Genomic DNA, 21365 nt, shown 5'->3' with positions numbered 1-21365 from the left:
CAAGCCTGTGATTTGGTGTCAGGTGGTAGCGGGGATGGGGGCGGGGAGTGACTCTAGCCTGGCCAGAGCTTTAAGAAGTAGCTCCTAAATTTTGTTCAGATCCCAAATCGGCTTTTCTTTCCTGTCCCTTAGCAGTGCCAGCCAGGCCACTCTGCTATGGCTCTGATGAAGTGTGTGCGCTTACTTCTATACAGGCAAAATAAAACACGTGATAACACAGACATTTCTGATAAAAATTACTCCTTTTCCTCATTATTTTTTCCCCCCAGTCAGTAATGAAAGGACAGGAATGATGTGATGAGAAGGTGGAGGTACATGTTATATACTGGTTGCTGGGGCCACTGACTTTTGCCTGCCAGACACTATTGTGTGTTGACTTTTATATATTTATGCAATCTCCATGAAGGGTTCTTAAGGTTTAGAAACAAGGCTTAAGGTTTAGAAACAAGGCTTTGGTTATATCAGATATATGGTCAACGGAATAAAATTATGCCTGTGTACACATTAGGATCTGCATACTAAAAAGGAATATGGGTGTGATTGTATAAAAAAAAAAAAATGAAGATTTTTTTTTTTAAATTTTAGTCTTCTAAGTAGCAATCACTTTCACTCAAAAATATTCTCCTTACTCAGGAATATCCAAGGAACATTATAAAAGACATATTCAGGGTCTTTCCCAACTGAGTAAGCATATAGTGTTAGTCTCTGGACCCATTAGTAGAGTTTAAAGTTTGTATTAATTTTATGAGTCAGAATTTTTTATAAAATATACCTAAGAACTGTGTAAAAAAAAAGTTTGATAATAAAATGATCTATGTTGTTTACTAGTTTACAATCTTCTTTTCTAAACTGCATATAATAACAAGCATTTGGTCTGTTTTGATCTTACTGGGTTACAGAATAATTTATTTTTGCAACAGCAAAAGAATGAGTGAAAAAGGGTTAATTTTATTTATTTTTGGAATCATTGTATTTTCAACCATGTTTTGAAAGAGATGTGCAAGACAAAAGGGGGGTGGGGAGTAAACATTTCTCACCGCTACTAACGGGTGAAATAAGTATCTATGAAACAGTAACAGTAATGAGCCAGGCTTCCTCCTTTTGTAATGTTTAAGCACTCCTCTGAAAGCCCAGCTACTAGAGTGTGGAATGATCCCAAACGTTAATAAGTAGATGCAGAAACAGTGGGTTTGGGGAAATCACTAATAATGAATGGAAAGAAACTTTATTCTAAAGCATCAAACTTGACCACTTTCTTAACTGCTTGTACTCTTAAAATCCAAATTACTTTGGATAAAAGTAATCATCTATGTACAATTCCTATGTGGAGGCCATTCTGAAACATGTGGTCACCCCTCCTCACTCCCCTCCACGAATCATCAATTAACCACAAAGAAATGGCTAAGACCACCCATCTCATCTGGATGAGATCTCTGCTTTGGAATTCAAGTGAGAGACCGGCATTTACTTACAAAACCAAACAACCCACATCAAGGATTCTTTCTAATTGTGTAAATACCAAATAGATTCTGTTTGTCAAAGTCAACTAATATTTTTTTAAAGTCATCTCAAAATGTTTCAAGTCCCTAGAGAACAATGACTTGAAAGCTTTCCTTTGACGCTGGCTGGCTGACTGAAGGCAGGGAGAGTGAGGACTGTTAAATATTCATGCTTATTCACAACCAGAGCTCCTCCAGATGCTCAGGCAGAGGGGAGTGGAGACTTCTGAAAAGGGAATTCATTCAGGGAACAAATGCATCAACCTCTGCCCTTATTATGGCACATTGGGATTTCTGAAAGATGGCTCTGCTAACAGATGGGCCCTTGGTGAACATCTGATCATTAGGAAAGCATCTCCAACCCAGTGCTGAGACCCGATTCACACTTAGTTCTGAAGGATGACCCTCTTTTAAAACTTGTTCACTATTTTTCTTTCTCTTCCAACCCCATCCACGGAAAGTACTTCAGAATCTCCTATTTAGTTTTTCTTTCTTTCCAATTTAAAAGCCCTGAAAGCCATTTGTGCATCTACATGCTAGAACAGAGAATGTGAATCCCAAATCTCTGCTGTTTCTTTTTTTGGGGGGGTTGGGTGGAGTGGGGTGGGAAGTGGGCACTAGATGTTAGTATACCCAGCTAATTGCAGATTTAGCTACAAAAGAATAGAAAGGAAAAAAAGAGAATCTTTTCTTTTCTTATGAAATTTAGTAAAACTGCCAAGCAAGATGTAAGTTTTCTATATAGACTAAGGTGTTTGGATTTCTTTGGAGTTTTAAATTTATTTTCTAATTCTCATTTCTTACAATTTGGTAGTAACATAAAGTCATATTTTATATAGAACATAAAAGTATATTCCAACACACTGGGCAGGAAATCAACTGAAAAAGATGCAAATGAGTAGCCTATAGCTGTGGATAGATTGCCCACAGTCTTTTCCAACTTTTGACTTATTTAATTGAAACTATATTATAATCAAGTATCTCAGAAACTCAAGAAAATTTAAATACGGTACAAGCCTTAAGAATTATCACTAATCCATGTTGTAGAATGCACTTTCAAAAGAACCTTGGTGTACAAAGATATCTCAGTCTTTCAACAAATTTTTAAAAAAAGTGCCTGTTCAAATAAAGGAAACAAGAGTGAGTCAAGGAAAGAGACTGTGACAGGCCTGAACTATGCCTGTATCCCTGAATCTCTATACATGGCAGTGCAAATTGCTTGGTTGCTAGGCGAAGATGAACCATGAAAGACGTGCTAAGCTATGAAGCAAAATAAATGACTAACAACCCAAATTCGAGTTTCAGTTTTTATTATGAATGTCCAAAGTGACAGTGTACAGTGAAAGTTTCAGGTTCTCGCTGATTAAATCTCAAGAGATCACAGACTACAGCATTCCAAGCACTTTAATTTCTGACAGAGCAAAAACAAATAAAAGAATGATAAAAATATTCTTTTAGGTGTGAAGAGTGCTCTTATTTGAGTTTTTGTAATTTTTTCCCCTGCAATTGTGAATACTGACAATTTCCAAACACAAATCCTGGCCTGGATATTTGCAGCAAATGCTCATAATCTCTGCCTGAATAGGAAGCTTATAATAAATGTACTTATAAAGTATGTTTACAATACAATGTAATACGTTCATTCATCGTCAGTCCTTCCTTTCCCAGTAGGTCTCTCACCCACCACCTGGCACCCCACAGCTTGTCATACCAGGACACAAAGGGTGGAGTGAAATGCCCTGAATATGAAATTGAATCCTGAATTTTCTCAAAGCTGCATCTTTTTCAAAATGAAAGCTTATGACTCTCAAATGCTTGAGAGCCTCTGAGAAGATAACTAATAATAATGGACTAACGCCAACAGTCAAGAAACTACACAGTCTACGCATGTTGTGGTCTAGAAAATAGCCTGGGTTTACTAACGCTATGGTTCCAGTAATCTGTAATTCCAACGAAATAAGACTTTTTTTTTTCCCTGAAGGGCTTCCTTGTAATCTGTTCTTTCCATTACTGGAACTGGATGATGTTACAGATGGCAGCTTGTTGCCATTTATATTCCAATCAGTTCTGGTCCTGTGGAAGTGCATATCTCTTACAGATGCAATGCTGTTTGTCTGAGCGGATCCTCAAAAAGAACAATTATGAACTAGAAACTCATAGAGTTTGTGCTTAAAATTTATAAAATTAAACCTGCTCCAACAGGTAATACAGGGAGGCATGCTTGCAATCTCTGGATTCAATCAGAAATAGTGCCCGAGAGCACAGGGCCTTCTCAATAGGTAACAGCGGCTTCCTTTTAACGCTTCCTTAAACAAGATCCGATGTGATGCACATTAGAACTTTGAAGCACGTCTCATTTATTTCTACAAGGCCTGGGACACTGGAAGCTGCCAGAACTTCATTCATCATCTTGCCTGTTGACAAAAGGAACAATAACTGGTCATCACTGGTCAATGGAATAATTTTTCCTAGTTATATTTTTCCCCCAAGATAATTCCTAATGAAGAAATGGTGTCATTATAACAACAAATGTTTCAATGTTCGATGAATTTCTGTGCTCGGAAATGCCATGTCTTCTCCCAGGAGAGCAGGAAGAACTCCTTTATGCAGTGTTCATCTCTCCTAATGCCAGAATGGTTCAGCAGAGAGCCCTGTCTTGGAAGTCAGCAGACTCAGGCTCCAGACATAATTTTACCAATAACTAAGATAATCACCTAAGTTTGCTAGGCCTTGGTTCCTTCACAGGGAGACTAAGGGGACTTCAAAAGATGATGTTCAGCAAGAAGACCCTCCAATGCTAACATTTCATTGGTCCATGTGGTCCTGCCTTCATAGCTCCTTACACAGAACAAATGAGTATAACCATAGTGTCTACGATAATGATTAGGCTTAGTGAAAAACCTACACCTGGAGTCCTTTTTCCTAGTTCAGCTTGGCATTGAGAACCAGCTAAACTTCCAAAGAAGTCCCAAAATATCTGTTAGCAGTTGAAGGCAATTAAAATCTCTTCTTGGATGGCACTGTGATTAGACTGAGCATAAAATTCTGACAATATGCATTTCCACATATTTTTTTTTATCTATTTTGCTGTATTAAGATCTAAGAAACATCATTTTTTTGTACCTGCTAGTTTTCCTAAATTAAGAAATAACTGCCCAAAGGCTAAAAATGCATGAATCCAGATAATGACATGGAGGTATTCTGTAAGAGTATACTGCTTGCCTTTATAATTCAGCTAGTCAAACCTGTTCGAGTAACTTTGTCAAGTAATTTGCCCAAGACACCCATTTGGTAAGCAGACATGACTTTGGTATGAGGGAGGAGACACAACCTTTGTGAAATGTGCAAATGTTCCACAGAACTGGCACTACAATATTATATCAGCTATTATTTTGAATTGTCTAAATGCTTTGCTGATGAGTTTATCCTTCAACTGTTGATTTAAAAGCTACCAGAGAAGGGAAAAGATAGTGAAAACAAGCTCGATCAGTTACAGAACCATTTCCTTAATTTGGAATAAGATTTGCCGGATTGTAACAGAATAGGGTTGCTGTCTATAGCACATCAACATCTGTGTGTTAAAGGCACAGAGATCAGGGTGGGGGGAAAAAAAAGGAAAAAGATAGATTAATTCACATTGTGGGGTGGGAAACACACAAGAGTGATCTATAAACACATACACACATACTAACACAGACCAAATTTGTATGTTTCCTTGTTGTCGAGTATGAAAATTAATATATCTGTCTTAACTGAGTTGGCCTCATAGTCTGCATTTACTACTATAGCCACTATTTAAGGGTATCGCGTGTCACACTAGAAACTGCAACAAAGAGTGATCCCCGAATACACTTCTCCAAAACACTCAGACAGATTAACTCACATTGAGGGGTGGGTGTTTTAATAAATGAAGTTAAAACAAACAAACATTAAGTAAAAGGTATCATAGAATTATGCAAGCTTATTTATGACCGTGGTTTTCTGGGATTATTCAGTCTAGACAGTGCCTGATGGAATGGCTCCAAGTGCTTATAAAATTACCCATCTCTGAAAAAGGTGGATATTAAAAAGTCAGCATCTAGTGCTTGTGGGGACGACGGCATATATGCAAAGATAACTTTCATTTTTCAGAGACTTTTACATTGGGGAGATCTCTGACCCTTCTAATGGGTAGGTCTAGTTTACACATGAGCAGCTGAGATTTGAGGGCATTGGCCACTCACCCAGAGTTCCACAGGCCAGCAAGTGATGGAGGGGGAACTGGGGCCAGGTCTTCTGCTTCCTAGGCCAGGCTCTTCCTTCACCATGCTGCTTCTTGATATTAACACTGAACATCAATGAATGCATTATTTATTATTCATTTGTTCTGTAGAGTTTTGTGACTACTATTAGTCTTCATATATAAAGAGCCTTATATAAAGTATTTCTAATTATAAAACCATGCACAATGGATATAATTGTTTCTGGAAAGAAAGAAACTGAGATTCAGGCAAATGCCTTGCCCAGTATCACCTGGCAAGTAGCAGAGCTAATATTCAAAACCATAGTAGCTCTAATTCTAAAGTTCTTGCCCTTTCCATTATGTCTACTGTTTTAACATATGCTGGACCACTAAGAGGAGCTTCTTCTATTGATGCCATGGCGCTCCATCTCTAGGTATCAGGTCCAACACAAGCCACTTCATCTCAGGCTTAGTTATAAAAAGGAACTCACTGGTCCAGAGATCTGCAACTGAGAGGACATACAGACAAGTGTGCCTGTTCAAAACCCTATAAGTAGCTGAGTGTTTTGGGGAAGAGATGCATTTGGAGATCACTCTTTGTTACAGTTTCTAGTGTGACTCGCGATACCCCAAAACAGTGGTTATGGTAGTAAATGCAGAGTATGAGGCCAAACGTCCCACTGTTCAATGAGAACATGGTGCAAAAGATGAGACTCTCTCTCTATCTCCTTTAACTAAATCAAAGAAGTAGCAGGGCCTGGAGGTGGAAGTGACACCTGGAAAGTAACTGCCAAAGTATTACTACCAGTTTTACGCAATTCAAGTTGCCATGAACTGATGTATTGTTGCAACTGTCCTTGCTTTTTAAATGCACTTAGCTATTCTTTTAAAAAATGCATGATGAAGGCAAGCAAAATGAAGATGTTCCTTCTGAAGCTGTAACTGACTGATGGGTAATCTACTGTGATCCAAGAGAATTATATGTTTTGCTTCATCGTGATCCAAGAGAATTATATGTTTCACTTCATCTATGCCAACAGCCTGCAGTGTGGATAGGGTTGTTAATCTCAGGTTGCAAGTGAGAAGACTGAGGTTCAAAGAGGTTAAATGACCTCACCAAGATCACACAGCTGAAAAGCTGCAGAGACCGGATTTCAAGCTAAGCGTACCTGACCCCAAGTTACATGTCTTTCATCCACCGGCCCTTTCTCTCCTGAGCAACCACACACCTGGGTCCCCAGCCCATAGTCAGGTCCCACAACAGTTTCTCGATGAGGGGCCACAGATGGTCAGGATTTCAGGTGGAGGCCCAACTCCCTCCAGAACAGCTACACCCTTTGTTATCTGTTGAAACCCAGCTACATAAACATGGGCAGGTTTCCAAGTCAGTGATATGGGGATGCAAAAGACAGATGGCAGAAGAAACAGGAAGAGTGACCCCCTTGAGAACGGACAACAGGCCATCAACTGCATGGACAAACAGAAGTCAGTTAACTTTAGTTACAGTGAAAAAGCTTTTATGGTCTAGTTAGCATTTTTTTCCCTTAAGTCAATGGACTTAGATTTTCCAGTGGCCTATTAGCAGTTTGTAAACTGTGTGCCACCTGAAGAATCATTTCTAAGCTATAGTTTAAAAAGAGAGGGTGGGAAGACTGATCTGCAGAGGATCTGACCCCTTTTTAAGTCATCGCTTTCAATCTTCCCATGAAAAGCTGGCCAGTGCTGCAGAAATCTTGTGAACCCAAATGCCTGGAATTCTGACTTCTTTCTCTGCTTGTTTTCCAGAAAGGGGGTGAGAAGTGAGGAAGCCAGGGGCAGAAAACCTACAAAGGGCGGGGCTCGGACTAGCAGTAAGGACACTGTATTAATAACCAGTGGGCTAAGTAAGAGAGGAGAGGGAGCCATACCTAGGAAACTCTAATGCACCTGGTCCTTCCAGAAAGACTTTGCAATCCAAGCCTCAGACAGCCTGGCCTACCATGTGGGAAGGAAGGTGCCAGTTATTCTTGGAAGCCAGCTCCCAATCTGCCGAGTCCAGCTGATCCGCCTGGTCAGTCCATACGGAAGCAGGATGACTGGCCCAGATCTGAAAGTATCAGTGTGTGCAGGCGACACGTCCTAAAATAATTTGCTGAATGTTTTATCTTTCTGTAGTTAAAAACCTACTTAAAATGTGTGGCACTAGGCCCCATGAGATGAGAACAATATGAAGTCATGCCTTTCCAAGTACCCAGAATAAGAATAATTAAAATAAAATCAAGGAAATCATTTCCTATTAGGGAAGTTTACTTCTCTGGCAGGGGATAACCAGGGCTGCTCTATTAAGTTATCACGTTTCTGGCATCATCTCTCTTCATGTATGGTGCATACAGAATTTGAGATTCCCCAAAGATGGTACTTCATTTCAATATAATAGAAAAGGAGTTTTATTAGCACTAACACAAACCTTAGGCATTGCAGGGCATCAAACTCTTATTTTAAACATAAGAAAACTGAGGCTCAGAGGTTTAACATTTGTGCACAGTCATAAAGAGATTTTGCATCAAGGTGCTCCTGACTCTTGGCTCTGCAATAGTCCTAATCCATTTAATTCAAATATCTCAAATATTACATCGTGTAAAAATATGGCACTTTGCCTCAATGATCCAAACATAACATAGGCTTTTGGACCACAATGGATTCACTGAGCTAGTTCCATAGCTGCTGAAGTCCAGGCACATGTAGCTGGTAGGAGGAGGCCTGGGGCCCAGAAAAGGAGGGCTTTAAGGCCTGGCAGAACCCCTCCAGCAAGCTCCTCTCTAGACAGTTCTGCAGAATGGTGAAAAGCAAAGTCTGGAATCAGACACACCAGGTTTGCATCTTTGGTTTTGCTATTTATTCTTAAGTGTGCAACTGTGGGGTAAGTTACTCAACCATCCTAAGCCTCTGTTTCCTCACCTGTACAATGAAGATTAATACCCAGCACCGAGCCTAACTGTGGGGATTACACAAGAGGTTGCATGGCGGGGTTCATCCAAGAGGTAGAAAGGGTAGTAATTCCTCTTTCTGCCAACCATGACCTGGGGACAAAGAGGCAAAAATACATACTGATGTTTGGAGCTCTAGGAGAAATGCTGAGGTGTCTTGTTTCCTTTTCCTGGAATGCTCACCGCTCCTTCCCTACCTGGGGTGTGCTTAGTCAGCCTCTGAAAACTCTACTTATTAGCTGCCTCCTATGAGGCCTTCCCAAGGGATTCAGGATGCCCAGTCAACAACCTCCCTCAGTCCACACCTCTGCCAGGGCCTGGTCAGCTCAGCACTCCTCCCTCCTTTTCATGATGGGGACCACCTCTGTGATTGATTGAAAAAGTATGCCAAAGAGGCCAAGAATCCTCCCTTTGCTCAGGATCAGGGTGTTGGTGTTTCTGTTGACTGCACACTCTAGACTACTCTCCCACCCCCTAGCAATCAACCTCCAGCCCCTAATACTTCCCAATATTCTTTCTCTCTCCCTGGGCCATTCCTACTCAGAGGAGAGAAACCACCACAAGTGCCTAGGAATCAATCCATACACCCATATTTTTAAAAAGTTAAAGCTCATGTCCTTTTTGAGATACAAGGAAAACAAAGGGGTTTCTATTAATGACTCATTGAAAACCATACCCAGCCATGCCACATTGCCTGAATTGGTTTTGGCTATAGGAGACCGGAGAATTCTGCATGGGTACCTGAATTTTGGGGTGGGGAGCAGGAGGTGTGAAGGAAAGGCAAGAAGCAGAAAGAGAAAGAGAAAAAGAATAGGTTCTCCAAGGTGCCACTCTATATCCTTACAACAGACTGCCATATTCATATTGCAGGAAAAATAGACTGTAGGCCCCCATGAGTACAAAGCCAGTGTTTGTACCACTCCTGGGCATGGTACTTCTTAGTGGATGTTCAGTGTTGAATGAGGGACTGGATGAATGAAAGTGAAGTAACAGTGAATATCCATTCTGGAAGTATAAAAGCCTACCTGCTAAATCCTGAATTATTTTAGACCACTGGGATAAAACGGCCAGGTGACATTCAGCTGGCAGTAGATGGCCTCGACTGCTTGGGGACTTTTAAAGTTGGGGGGTGATGAAGCTAAGTGTTAATGAATTCTACTTAGGATCTTGCTGTAGACAGCTCTCCTTCTAGCTTGAAGGTTAAAGAGTTGATTTGGGTTTCCAAAAACAGACTGTAAGATTAATGAGCAACAGCTCATAGGATGTATCACACTCATCTTTAAATGTGTTATGTTCCAACTATCAGTTAGTAGGATATCTTACCTTCCCCCAGGCTAAAGACAAAACTATCAATATTTTTTAGTACAACTGCCCTCACCACATAAAAATTTAAATCATTAAAAAAATTTAATTCTACAATGGTTCCATGCACTAGGGTAACTTTCCAGAAACCTACAACCTCCAGATAGGTCCCCGGACCAGATAAGCCCTGAAATGCAGAGAGGCCAGCCTCTCCAGAACATCAACTAGTTCCATCTCCCTATCCCATATTATTGAAAGCCCCTTCTAATATGAAAAAGTGAGAATGGGCATAGCCCAAATACTCCTAAACAATGGGAGAAAGAGCAAAAGTTTTGGTGGAAGTTACACAGAGAAGGTAGAGTTTAACAAATGAGTATGACTGATGAATCATTATATTGATAATTCTTTTAGTCTCCAGTATCTTAGAGCAGCTGGAAGTAAAAGCCTAAAATTGTGGAATTGTAACCCATACCAAACCCTGAAATCTGTTGTAACTAATTCTTGCAATGTGCTTTGAAATTTATTGCTCTTCTGTATGTATGTTATTTTTCACAAAAAGGAAAAAAAAAGTCAATTTGTTGATAAATGTACAGCTATATGATGATATTGTGAACCACTGATTGTACACTTCGGATGATTACATTTTATGTGAATATATAATATATATCAATAAAAATAATTTTTAAAAGTTTACAAGACATTTAATATTTCTTATAGGCATGCTACCTTCATGCATAGAGGATGCTCTAGAAACACAGTACTTTACTCAATCTTATTTTTAGTGTACTGAAAGAGGTCGGTATTTAAAGAAATACTGTTAATCTTTTTGTAAGGCAAAAGGACCTTTTGAAAAGTGAACAATCACTCCCCTATCTCTTTTTCTAAACATTTTGATTTTCATATATCCAATTTTCTTAAAGCAAACTCAATCTGGTGTTTGCAGCTGTCTTCCCAACAGACTGTAGAGACTATGGCCGCTCAGTTGAGCAGATGCTGTTTTTTGTATTTTTTCCAAATAGCAGCAAAAATTACCAACTGAATTAGTGGCAGAGACCAGACATGATGTAGTTGAGGAAATAACAAGCATTTAGTTTTCTTGGACATCAGAAAACACAAGCCAGGTAAGGGTGGTCATTGGAGTTCCCAGGATACCCTTCCCCAACTCTGTGAGATGGTGAACCAGGGAACAGCAAGGCCTTGAGGTTGGAGGGGGCAGGAGGCCAGAAGATATACATCCAGGGCCTCAGGCACAGGCTGCCACTCACATGTGGACCCTATCCTGCTTCTATCAGACCATTTATCCTTACCTAAGTATTAATAACTGGGAATTGGCTGATTGAAAGAGCTACCTGGAAGGTAAGGGAGTGAAATTAAAAGAAGAAAACAGAGACTGTTTCTCACGTGTGCAAGTTTGGAGGGCCATGGCTTGCTAATGCCTTCTTGCAACATGGTCTTTTATGTGCTCAAAAATGACTAAGACTGGGAGGAAGTAGGGCTGAAGGGCCACAAAGTGGGAATAATTCAGTATTAGCAAAGGCATTAATTAGGATCATAGTTATACTTAGAACCATGGAATAGGAAAGGTTCACCTTAGGCTCTTACCACCTATAACATAACTGTCACTGAGCAAGTTCATCACAGTTATTACTGTCAGTAAGAAACACTAGATATGAACTGCATGACTTTTTTTTTCCCCAAATAGTTTTTAGGAAGGTACAGTGTCTTTTATCAAGTGCACAGAGAACTCCAAACATGATCCAAATAAATCAACCACTAATAGATATTCTTTTTCTACAAATACTGCAAAGTCTTAGGAACATCTATCTTGGGGAGATCCAAAAATCACAGAAGGGAATAAGACATGTTTTTTTTTCCTAATGAGTAGTTTTCCATAATTATATTCCTCAGAGCCTTGGCCAATTTTGGGGAGAAGAAAATTTCTCTAACTGCAGTGTTTGAGAGTTCATGTGCACTGCATCCATCCTCCAAACAAAATTCCCTCATATACACGAGGTGATGCAGCATGGAACCTCCCAGGCCAAAAAAAAAATAGCTCACAACTCCCTCAAGTGCAGGGTCTGCATCCAATCCAGCTATGCTGAGCCCCTTGCCTTTTTACAGAAGACCTTAGACATTTATAAGGGACAAAGATCAGATGTTAGCAAATCCCAGAATTGCAAATTCTCCAATTACAAATCCCACTTTATCCCATAAAACAGGTATGCGATGATGAGCGTAAAAAGACTGAGTGACGACAGGCCACATCAACTGAGCTGACTCGCCATCTGGGTGACACTCTCCCACCCACCTGCCCGGCAGTCAACACTGTCCAAATTTGTGCCTTAGGAAAATGACAGATTTTTACACGCTATGATTTGGTTTGGAAGAGTGAAACCATAAATGTCAGAACCAGGAATGCCAAAGGGTTCGAGCATTAGTTATCCATTTTTTTTAAGTTACGAGAGCTCAGTATGTAAGAGCCGGATGCAGAGCAGCCTGGGAAGAAGCTGGGTCTTCTCACTCCCTTACAAGACCCTCTATGCTCCTGCTCAGTGAAAGCCCTTGATCTAATATATCCAGTGTCTGTGTTTCTTTCTGTTTGAAAAGCTTTTTTCTAAAATGACTGTAAGCCCTAATAATATGTTAAAACCAGGGGCCACTAGAAAGAAAGCCTACCTCTGGAACCACACAAGAATCCCCAGGGTATCTGGGAGGAAACCCTATTCCTGTGAACTCAGGAGACATTTTCTTCATGGAAACCCTACAAGATTTTTTGTTGCCTTTCAGGAACCAGATCCTTGTCACCATCAAGCATCACCTTTGGGCAACTGAGATGTTTCCCTGAGAATGAACTACTGAAATTATAAGGTACATTATAGGAAAGCTGTAACACTCAAGATGAGATGACCACTTCTGTTCAGTGTGAGGTGGGATAAAAATGTAGGGAATACAAGCTGATTTCAAATAATTTTTTGTTCTCTTTGAGTCTTTCACTCCCTTCCCCCATTATATATACACAGAGAAATTAGCCACACAAAAAAACTTCTAAGTGATAACTACATTTAACAATTGTATGTGATTGATAAGTCAGCAGTTAGTATGAGTAAATTCCTCTGTGGCCAATGGAAGCAGGTATTCTTCCCATCATGTCCCCAATCAGTGGCTAGCTAAGTAGTCTTGGCCTAAGTAGCTTGGCTGGGATCAGGTGAACTAAGAAAACAAAATTCCAACAGGCCCAAGACAATTGCAGCTATTTATAAGAATTACACAACAAGGCCATGAAGTCCATTTTGAGACTCAGTCAAGTTTCAAAAGCTTGTGATTCAGTTGTCTTTTTAATTTTCAAAAGAAACTGCTCCTAACTTTTATGGCCACCTATCACTAAACATATCCAAAAGCCTGTGCCCTTCCTATCAATTTCAAAGAAAACACTTTTAGCTATTTGGACAACTTTACCCTTAACCATTTATCTTGTTCTTAAATTGTTGCTTGAAAGTAATGAGTCTTTGCTGATCCTGGGCAAAGGAACTAAAATGTGATTGCAAAAATACCACTGTATGGGATGATAGGAAAGTTTTGGTCATGGATGATGTTAAGGGTAGCACAACACTGAGAAGGTGATTAATCCCACTGAATGGTCTGCTTGGGAGTGGTGGATATGGGATCATACATTTATGTTGTAAATGTATTCATGATTTTTTACAAAAAGAGAAACTAAAGGGACAATGAAAATTGAATACAATACAGGATCCTGGACTGGATCTAATAATGGAGGACAAAAGGCACAAAAGGACATTACCGAGACAGATAAAAAAAATTGGAACACAGACTGTTAACTTTATATCAGTGTTAAAGTTCTTGAACTTAACTGTACTTAAGCTGGTTATGTGAGTATCCTTGTTCTTTAGAAATGTATATGGATGTATTGTGTATTCAAGGAGCATGATATATACAAGCTACTCTCAAATGTTTGGAAAAGTGATGAATGGATGGACAGAAGGATAGATAGATAAATGATAGATAAATAGAAGGATTGATAGATAGATATGGTAAATGTGGCAAAGATGTTAAAATTGGTGAACCTGGGTACTGGGGGTGGTGGTGGTGTTCACTGGATTCCTTTGAATGGGTTTTGTGCTATTTTTGCAACTGTCCTGTAAGTTTGAAGTTATTTCAAAAGACAAAGTTTAAGAAAAATAAAAATAAACCAAAAAAAAAAAAATCTATTCTGTGAGAAGGAAAGGAAACTGACATTTGTTTCCCCATGACCCTGTGCCAGATACAGGGCAGATGCTCTGCCTCATGCATCTTCCCACCTTCAAGCAACTCTTTAACTTCAGATGAGGACACAGGCTCCTAGAGGATAAGACACCTACCTCCATGATTCACATTGCTAGTATGAAGTGGAGCCCATATCTGAACCCTGGCTCTGCTCTCTTTCGCTGGAATGTTCCTCAATAGATTATTGTGTTTCATCCCGGGACCTGTTCCATCCCCCAGCTCATGTGATTGTTGATGTGATTTGAAGTCTTCTGACTGGTGTAGGCCATGTGGGTGGAACCTCTTGCTAGGGTGTAAGCCAACTGCCTGATGAAATGCTACTTCACATAGGCACTCACAGCCCGGCCCAGAAGGTCAGGCACAACTGGGAGAAGTAATCATCTCATGAGGGCCAGCTTGCCAAATTGTTGCAAAACTTCTGACCTTCGTTCTCTCTGAGAGTATGACAAGCTACACATTTTCTCACTTTCTACAGCTCACTCTTTGGGACACCTTCAAAGAGTCACTTTGAATAATCTGTTCAAAGTTTACCTCGTAGTAGCTCAACTTGGACAGACACACCACAGGGCAACAAGGTGAGGGTGCACAGGGCACTGCCATGAGGATGGAGGCAAGCTGCCATTTGTGGTAATGAGATAAAGGGAGGGGTCCCAATTGACAGGAGGTCAGACATTCATGGCCACTACTGCATTCTACTTAACATAAGTCATGTTAATTCTGCTACAGGAATCTTCAAAGTATTGACAGCAGATACTGGTATGCAACTGATGGACTAAATTAAATACTTTTATCTACTCATTTATTTCCTATTCTAAGGAAAAGAAATAAATCTCAAGCTATGATTCAGATGGGGCAGTAAGTTAGGTGGTATGGGTTGAATTGTGTCCCCTCAAATGACATGTTGAATTCTAATTCCTGGTCCTGTGATCCTATTTGGAAATAGGGTCTTTGAAGATGAGATTAGTTAAAAGGCCAAACTGGATTAGGGTGGCCCTAATCTAATATGACTGGTGTCCTTACAAGAAGGGGAGAAATGGACACAGACAAACAGAGGGAAAAAAAAGCCATGTGATGACCGAGGTAGAGAATGAAGGCCAGGGATATCTGACAAACCACCAGAAGCTGAGAAGGGCAAGGATATTCTCTCCTAAAGATTTCAGACTTTTAGCTTGCAGAACTGTGAGGTTACAAAATTTCTATTGTTTTAAGCCACCCAGTCTATAGCCCTTTGTTATAGCACCCCTAACAAACTAAGATACTAGGGTTTGTCTTTTAAAAAAATTTGTATCAATCTTCAATTACATTTCAAAGTACTAATTTAAAACTCATCTCAGTGGAAAGTATGACATATTCTTTATTTTAGGTTTCTTTCAATTGTGCCTCAGGTCTTGAATATCCCTGATATTTCTTAAACTGCCTAGACAATTTTATAATTAAATCACATTGAAAAATAACAGTGATGAATGTAAACTAAAAAAAGAAAGATAAACTCATTTCTCACTTATATGGCCCTTTGTATTTTTCAAAAGCTTTTCACTTCAACTATTTAAATGGCCCTCTCAGTAAAATTAAATAGGTTTCAATTTGTTTTTTACATATAAAAACGATACTGGCAACCCACAGCTGGCAATATACATACTTTGGGTTGTTTTTCTAATGATGAGATTAGCTCTTACTGAGCCACCTTGATCCCTTTAGAAGATCTTCCTTGGGCTCGAGATAGATAGTTTTTCCCTTGCAAAGAAAACAATCCATCTTTAGTGATATAAAATCCAAATCTGCATTTTTTTAGCACCAAGTTCTAACCCAGCCATCCTCACTCTCAAAGTCAATTTGCAGTGTTCTACAGGTATAACAGACAGCTAAGAGTGGATATATCTCGAGTCCTTTGCTAGCTTTCATTACAATAATAAGGTACAAAACCTCAAATGGTTTCTTCAGAGACCTTCAAGGCTACCTCTCTAATGTCATCATTCTATTCTAACTTATATTCAATACATTTTCTTGTGTGGAGGAAAAAGGGAATATGTGAAAGGGAATATGCTTCCTCTATACATCATTCATTATGTATATTTCAGTCAAAGAAAGAAAGGTCAGAATGAACCATGGTTTTATTCAGTACAAATCTAAATTTAGAGCTCATATTCTTTTAAGAAAACAGCAGAGGACATGGAAACATCCTAATATATGGCAAATCAATACGTATCAGGGAACTAGGGGGTACGGTTGCCAAATTCAGCAAGGAAAAATACAAAACAACTAATTTTTAGTATAAGCATATCTCAAATATTGCAAGGAACATACTTACACTAAAATATTTTTTTTTGTTGTGTATCAGAAGTTCAAATTTAAATGGGCATTCTCTATATTACCTAGCAGCACTACTAGGGAGTTGAGAGGATGTGTGCCAGCTAGCATAATAGATTGTGCTCACTTCTAGAACAAGATGGGTACCCCAGAACTGAAGTTTTTTTTGGCTATCCCTTACAATTCACCCTTACTGTAAAAGTGGTCCCTTAAGAAGTTCTCTTTCTTTTCATCACATAATTATTGAGAGCTTACTAAATGCAAGGGTTGTCCTCTAGAGACAAAAAGGTGCATGCAACATGGCCTCTGTCTTATGAAGCTTACATATTAGTAAGAGACGGAATCAAAGAAACAAATGAACAGAAGTACATCTCTGTTCTGAACAGGAATGATAGAGTAGGGAAAGGTCAGCAGTAGGGACTTGGGATGGGTATTATTTTAGGTATGGTGCTCTTGGAAGACCTTCTCTAAATGCACAGAAAAAGACAGAGAGAGAGAGAGACAGAGACAGAGAGTGAGTAGAGGATGACATACAGAAAGCAAAGCATTCTAGGGCTATAGAGTGTTGAAAACAAAGAGCTTTCCACCAACCATGTAGCACGTAAAATGAGCATCCTAAGTAATGAAGACAGTCTCTTCAGTTAAGAAAGCCTGACCATCAATAATGTATTTTTGAGAAGTCAATCACTTAAATTGCTTTAAATTGTGATCTGGAAAAAAATTCTCTCATTTCATAATGTTGTTTCCATTTTGGTTCCTCTAATGGCACAGAGAGAAGGAGGATTGTGTGAACCCTGAATGGACAAACACTACCCCATCAGAGTACCTGGGAAATTGTTGTCTCTACCTGGGACTGTATTAGAAATAATATTTGAATGGCTCTTGAATCCCTTCCTTTTTCAAAAGGACGAAGACAAATATTGTATGTTGTGGACACAGCAGCAATGACCAGATCAGAAACCTGGCCATAATGCATCATTCATAACTAATGACTTAGTGCCTTTGGTGTGCACCCACAATTCCAAGGAAGGAGTTCCTTTTAAATTTGCAAAAATAAATGAATTATAACATATTAAAATGTCTTTCCATAACAACCTGCTTATCTGAAAAAAATTTATTTTCAAGAATTAAGGAAACACAGCACATTCTAATTGTAAGAATTTGCTCTGCTCTTTCATACCCAGAAGCATAACTATGCAGCTTCATTACCCCTTTCTCTCTCTTCCAGGGGTTTTTTATTCCAATGATGTTCTTTCTTAAGGATAGTGTGATGGTTTGGAGCTGTACATACTCCAGAAACACATGTTCTTAAACCCAATCCACTCCTATAGTCGTGACCCTACTGTAAATAGGACCTTTGATGAGGTTACTTCAGTTCAGGTGTGGCCCAATTTAGGATGGATCTTAATCCTATTACTGGAGTCCTTTATAAGTGGAATGAAATCTAGACAGAGAGGGAGAAGTCACAGGGAAGCAAGAAACTGAAATTCAACAGAATCCAGAAGAGAATGGAAAGAGTGGGAGAGGTCACCACATGCACTGCCATGTGATGGAGGAATCAAGGAACAAAGGATCACCAGGGACAACACCACAGTCTTTGGGGAGAAAGCACTTGATTTGGACTTTTTCCTGGCCTCAAAACTGTGAGCAATTAAATTCCCATTGGTTAAGCCATCCCTTTGCATGGTATTGACTTAAGCAGACTAGGAAACTAAACCAGAGAGTAATGGGTCTCATAGTGCAAATGAAGTTGAATTTGATGCTTTTTTCATACAAAATATCCCAAACTTTTCAGTTTTGAATCACACAAATAGGAGACAATCTCAAATAGCACTCTGAAATAGCCTTTTATGCTTTGGATAACCATGCCTACATGAAAGTCTAAAAGGTAGAATGAGAACCACCGAATCTCAGGCCCAAAGGGGCTTATTTATCCTTCTGACCACCACCTACTTGGATCCCCAAGTTGTCCCTAACTTCTCTGAGAGAGGCTTGTCTTTCCAGGGGCAGAACCACTCTCCTAACGCTGCCATTTTCTCTTCACACAGTGCCACCTGCCAGGATACAGGCTCGCTGCCCTCTACTGTTAAGAAGGATAAATTCACTCCCTCAACTGCTCTTCACTATGTTCTCCAGAGCAAGCATTTCCAGCCCCTCTGATTAATCCTCACTTGACATTTACATTCCCTTCACAAAATCCAGATCATTCTCCTATGGACACATTCAAAATCTGCCCCTCAAAGTGGGGAAACTGGAACTGATTTAAAATTTCAGACGTGATCTGATTTGTGTGGAGCAGAACACAATTGTCAAGGGTTGTCCCTTCTCTCAGCTAGAACCATATCCTTCCACTCCAGAGGCCCATGCTTCCATTCGTTCCGGCTTAGCTATGCTAGTGTGTGCTGACAATGAAGCCTCCGCTTCTTCCTCTGGGGTTACTATAGAGTAGCATCTTCTTATCCCACACTTAGAAAAGTGAGTTTTGGGGACCCTGGTATAGAATTCATTCAACATCTTCGCTCTCCCAACTTCATGTCATCTGTTGGTTTAATTAGCATGCATTATATCCATTTCTCCTTCAGGTCAGTAACAAATGAGTTGCTGAGGGTAAATCTGAGGTCAGACATCTATCTCTCTTTGCCCCATTTTAGCCTCTTTAACAGAGACAATTGGCAAGAGTGTACTGAGCATGAACGAAGACTCGTCTTGAACGTCCCTAGACTACCTCCCTGTTCCTCCTTATTCTCAGCCTTGCCTACCCCTCATTTTGGCTCTGATTCAGAGCTGCTTTTCATCCAGTTGGGCCTGTTCTCTCTCCTCTGACCTAGACTATGGTTTCTGATCTCTTCTGACCCCTCAACTCTTAAGTGAGGTGGGTTTCTCCACAGGCTCCTCCATGAGACTGGTAGTCCTGAGGACCACCCTGGCTGCCCCACCCACAGAGGAAAGGCTGCTTGTCTCTCTGGTTCATGATTTTGGGTACCTTGAGCAGGCCAGTGTGAGGTAGTACCACTGTACCACGCTTTTCACAAAGAAATGCCTTACTGCAGTTCTGATACACAGCATCCTACAAAATTTTCCTTATTCACCAATCAAATAACCCTATTTAAACGCTATAATCTTTTTTTTTTCTGGCAGGAATTGTTCTCCGTGAACCTATGTCTGTTCCATTGGACCAGAGAATCCCTTTTAAACAGTTGGTAAATGCTTTAACTAATTCTTTTCGGCCTCATTTTTGGAAAATGAGAAGCTCACTGGCCTGTAGTTCTAGGAAACTACCTTTGTGTTGCTGTTTGAAAATCAAAATATTTGTCTATTTCTAAGCACCTAAACCCTGTAGCAATTTTGAGATTCATCTAGTTCCCTGGGATGTAATTTTCAACGCTAAAGCCATTTTTAGAACAATGAGAAGGCCCTCTCATAATCTCTCCTATTTTCACCTTTAATCCCCTCTTGGCAGTGTTAGTCTTACCCCCTTCAGTATTTTACATAAATTTCCTCTTGAAACTTTTTGTAGCTTCCTGCCTTGCTCTTTCAACCCTGTATTGCTCGTTTACACTCATCCTGGTGTATGAGTTTTCCTCACCTCTCCCTGTTTCATTCTATGCCTGGCATCTTCAGAAAGCAGTGTTTTGGCAGAAGGATCTCTTTCCTCTTCGTTGTGTCACTTTCTATATAACACCAGGATTATATTGTTGAGTGTATTATCCCTCTTGTGTAAGTTTCCCACTTAGAGACTCTGGCCAGTGACTTGACCTCTGAACTCTTCAAAATCTAGCTTCTATTACATGTCAGAGTAGGAGCAGTACATTAGTTGTATATGCTCACTATCATGTAGCACACACAATCATAATCTTAGTCATGGTAAGAGCTAGCATTTACTTTGCCCTATACTTCTACCATGAATTCACATCAGTGTCTGGCCAGAAGAGCATGACCATGCCCATTTTTTGCCAATACAAAAACTGAGACTCAGAGAGATTAAGCCTGTAGATTAATTCACAAGTCTCATATGCAAAAACTGGGAACTTGGTCTTAAAGATTCTTAGGCATTCTGAAAGACCCATCCAAGGTGACAAAGTTAGGTAATGACAGAGTCAGGACAAAAACCTAAACTGATTTTTTGAAACTGGATTCAATCTGAATTGTTTTTAGATAATTCCCAAGTTAGCTCAAATAGTTTAATTCTGGTCAAGGCAAGTTACAGTTTAGAAATTAGATATTTATGGTATATAGATAATAATGGTTATGGTTTATATGATACATATATATAGAACACATTTAGTCAGTTGTCATATATGTAGATTTAGACATATATTTCATATTTCTAAGATATTATTTAGATTAGTGGTTTATCAACTGGCTGAAATGGCGCCATATTTAAAATATCTGTAGGGTCCAGCTGTTAACAGTTTTGACTTTCTCCTGCAGACTAACAACTCAGTGATAGCAAGCTGTCTTCCAATTAATGTTTCATAAAATACTTTATTTCAAGGTTTTTAGAATGATGTCCAAAATTTTCTGGGATTCAGTTATATGTGAAGCATCACTATATTTTCTTTCCCCCCCTGACTTTTGTGAATCTTTCATGTCTAGGGTTAATTAATAGTATGTCTTGAAAACTGTTTTGACTTTTTACAAACGCTTACTGAGACTCTAAAAAGGTGACCTGCCTGCACTCTTTCCCAACCTAAAGTTATTCTACATAAAGCCATAAGAACATTTAAAATCATCATCACATTATTATATTTACATCAGTCCTTTTCTTGAAATTATGCAATTCCCCTC

General features: G+C 39.5%; 1 protein-coding gene and 1 long non-coding RNA gene across 3 annotated transcripts in view; one reads left to right on the top strand and one right to left on the bottom strand.

The window, feature by feature from the left end:
• SCAF8 (SR-related CTD associated factor 8) overlaps positions 1–21365 on the bottom strand; it is a 224653-nt gene that overhangs the window by 48323 nt on the left and 154965 nt on the right. The window contains exon 22 of one of the 2 annotated variants that reach the window (XM_077149334.1): positions 2780–3913. The exons of the other annotated variant lie outside the window; for it this stretch is intronic. The gene's annotated coding sequence lies outside the window, so the exon portion shown is untranslated. Of the gene's footprint in view, positions 1–2779; positions 3914–21365 lie in introns of those variants that run through there. 2 annotated transcript variants of the gene reach the window in all.
• Positions 1–21365, top strand: part of LOC143674051 (uncharacterized) — a 36046-nt gene that overhangs the window by 4343 nt on the left and 10338 nt on the right. Inside the window, exon 2 of the long non-coding RNA XR_013170835.1 lies at positions 12777–12857. This is a non-coding gene — a long non-coding RNA (uncharacterized LOC143674051). The remainder of the gene's footprint in view (positions 1–12776; positions 12858–21365) is intronic.

This window comes from Tamandua tetradactyla, chromosome 2 (genome assembly GCF_023851605.1).
Source record: "Tamandua tetradactyla isolate mTamTet1 chromosome 2, mTamTet1.pri, whole genome shotgun sequence".
NCBI lineage: Eukaryota > Metazoa > Chordata > Mammalia > Pilosa > Myrmecophagidae > Tamandua > Tamandua tetradactyla.
Note: the sequence above shows the minus strand (reverse complement) of the source record. Positions and strands in the feature narration are given on the sequence as shown.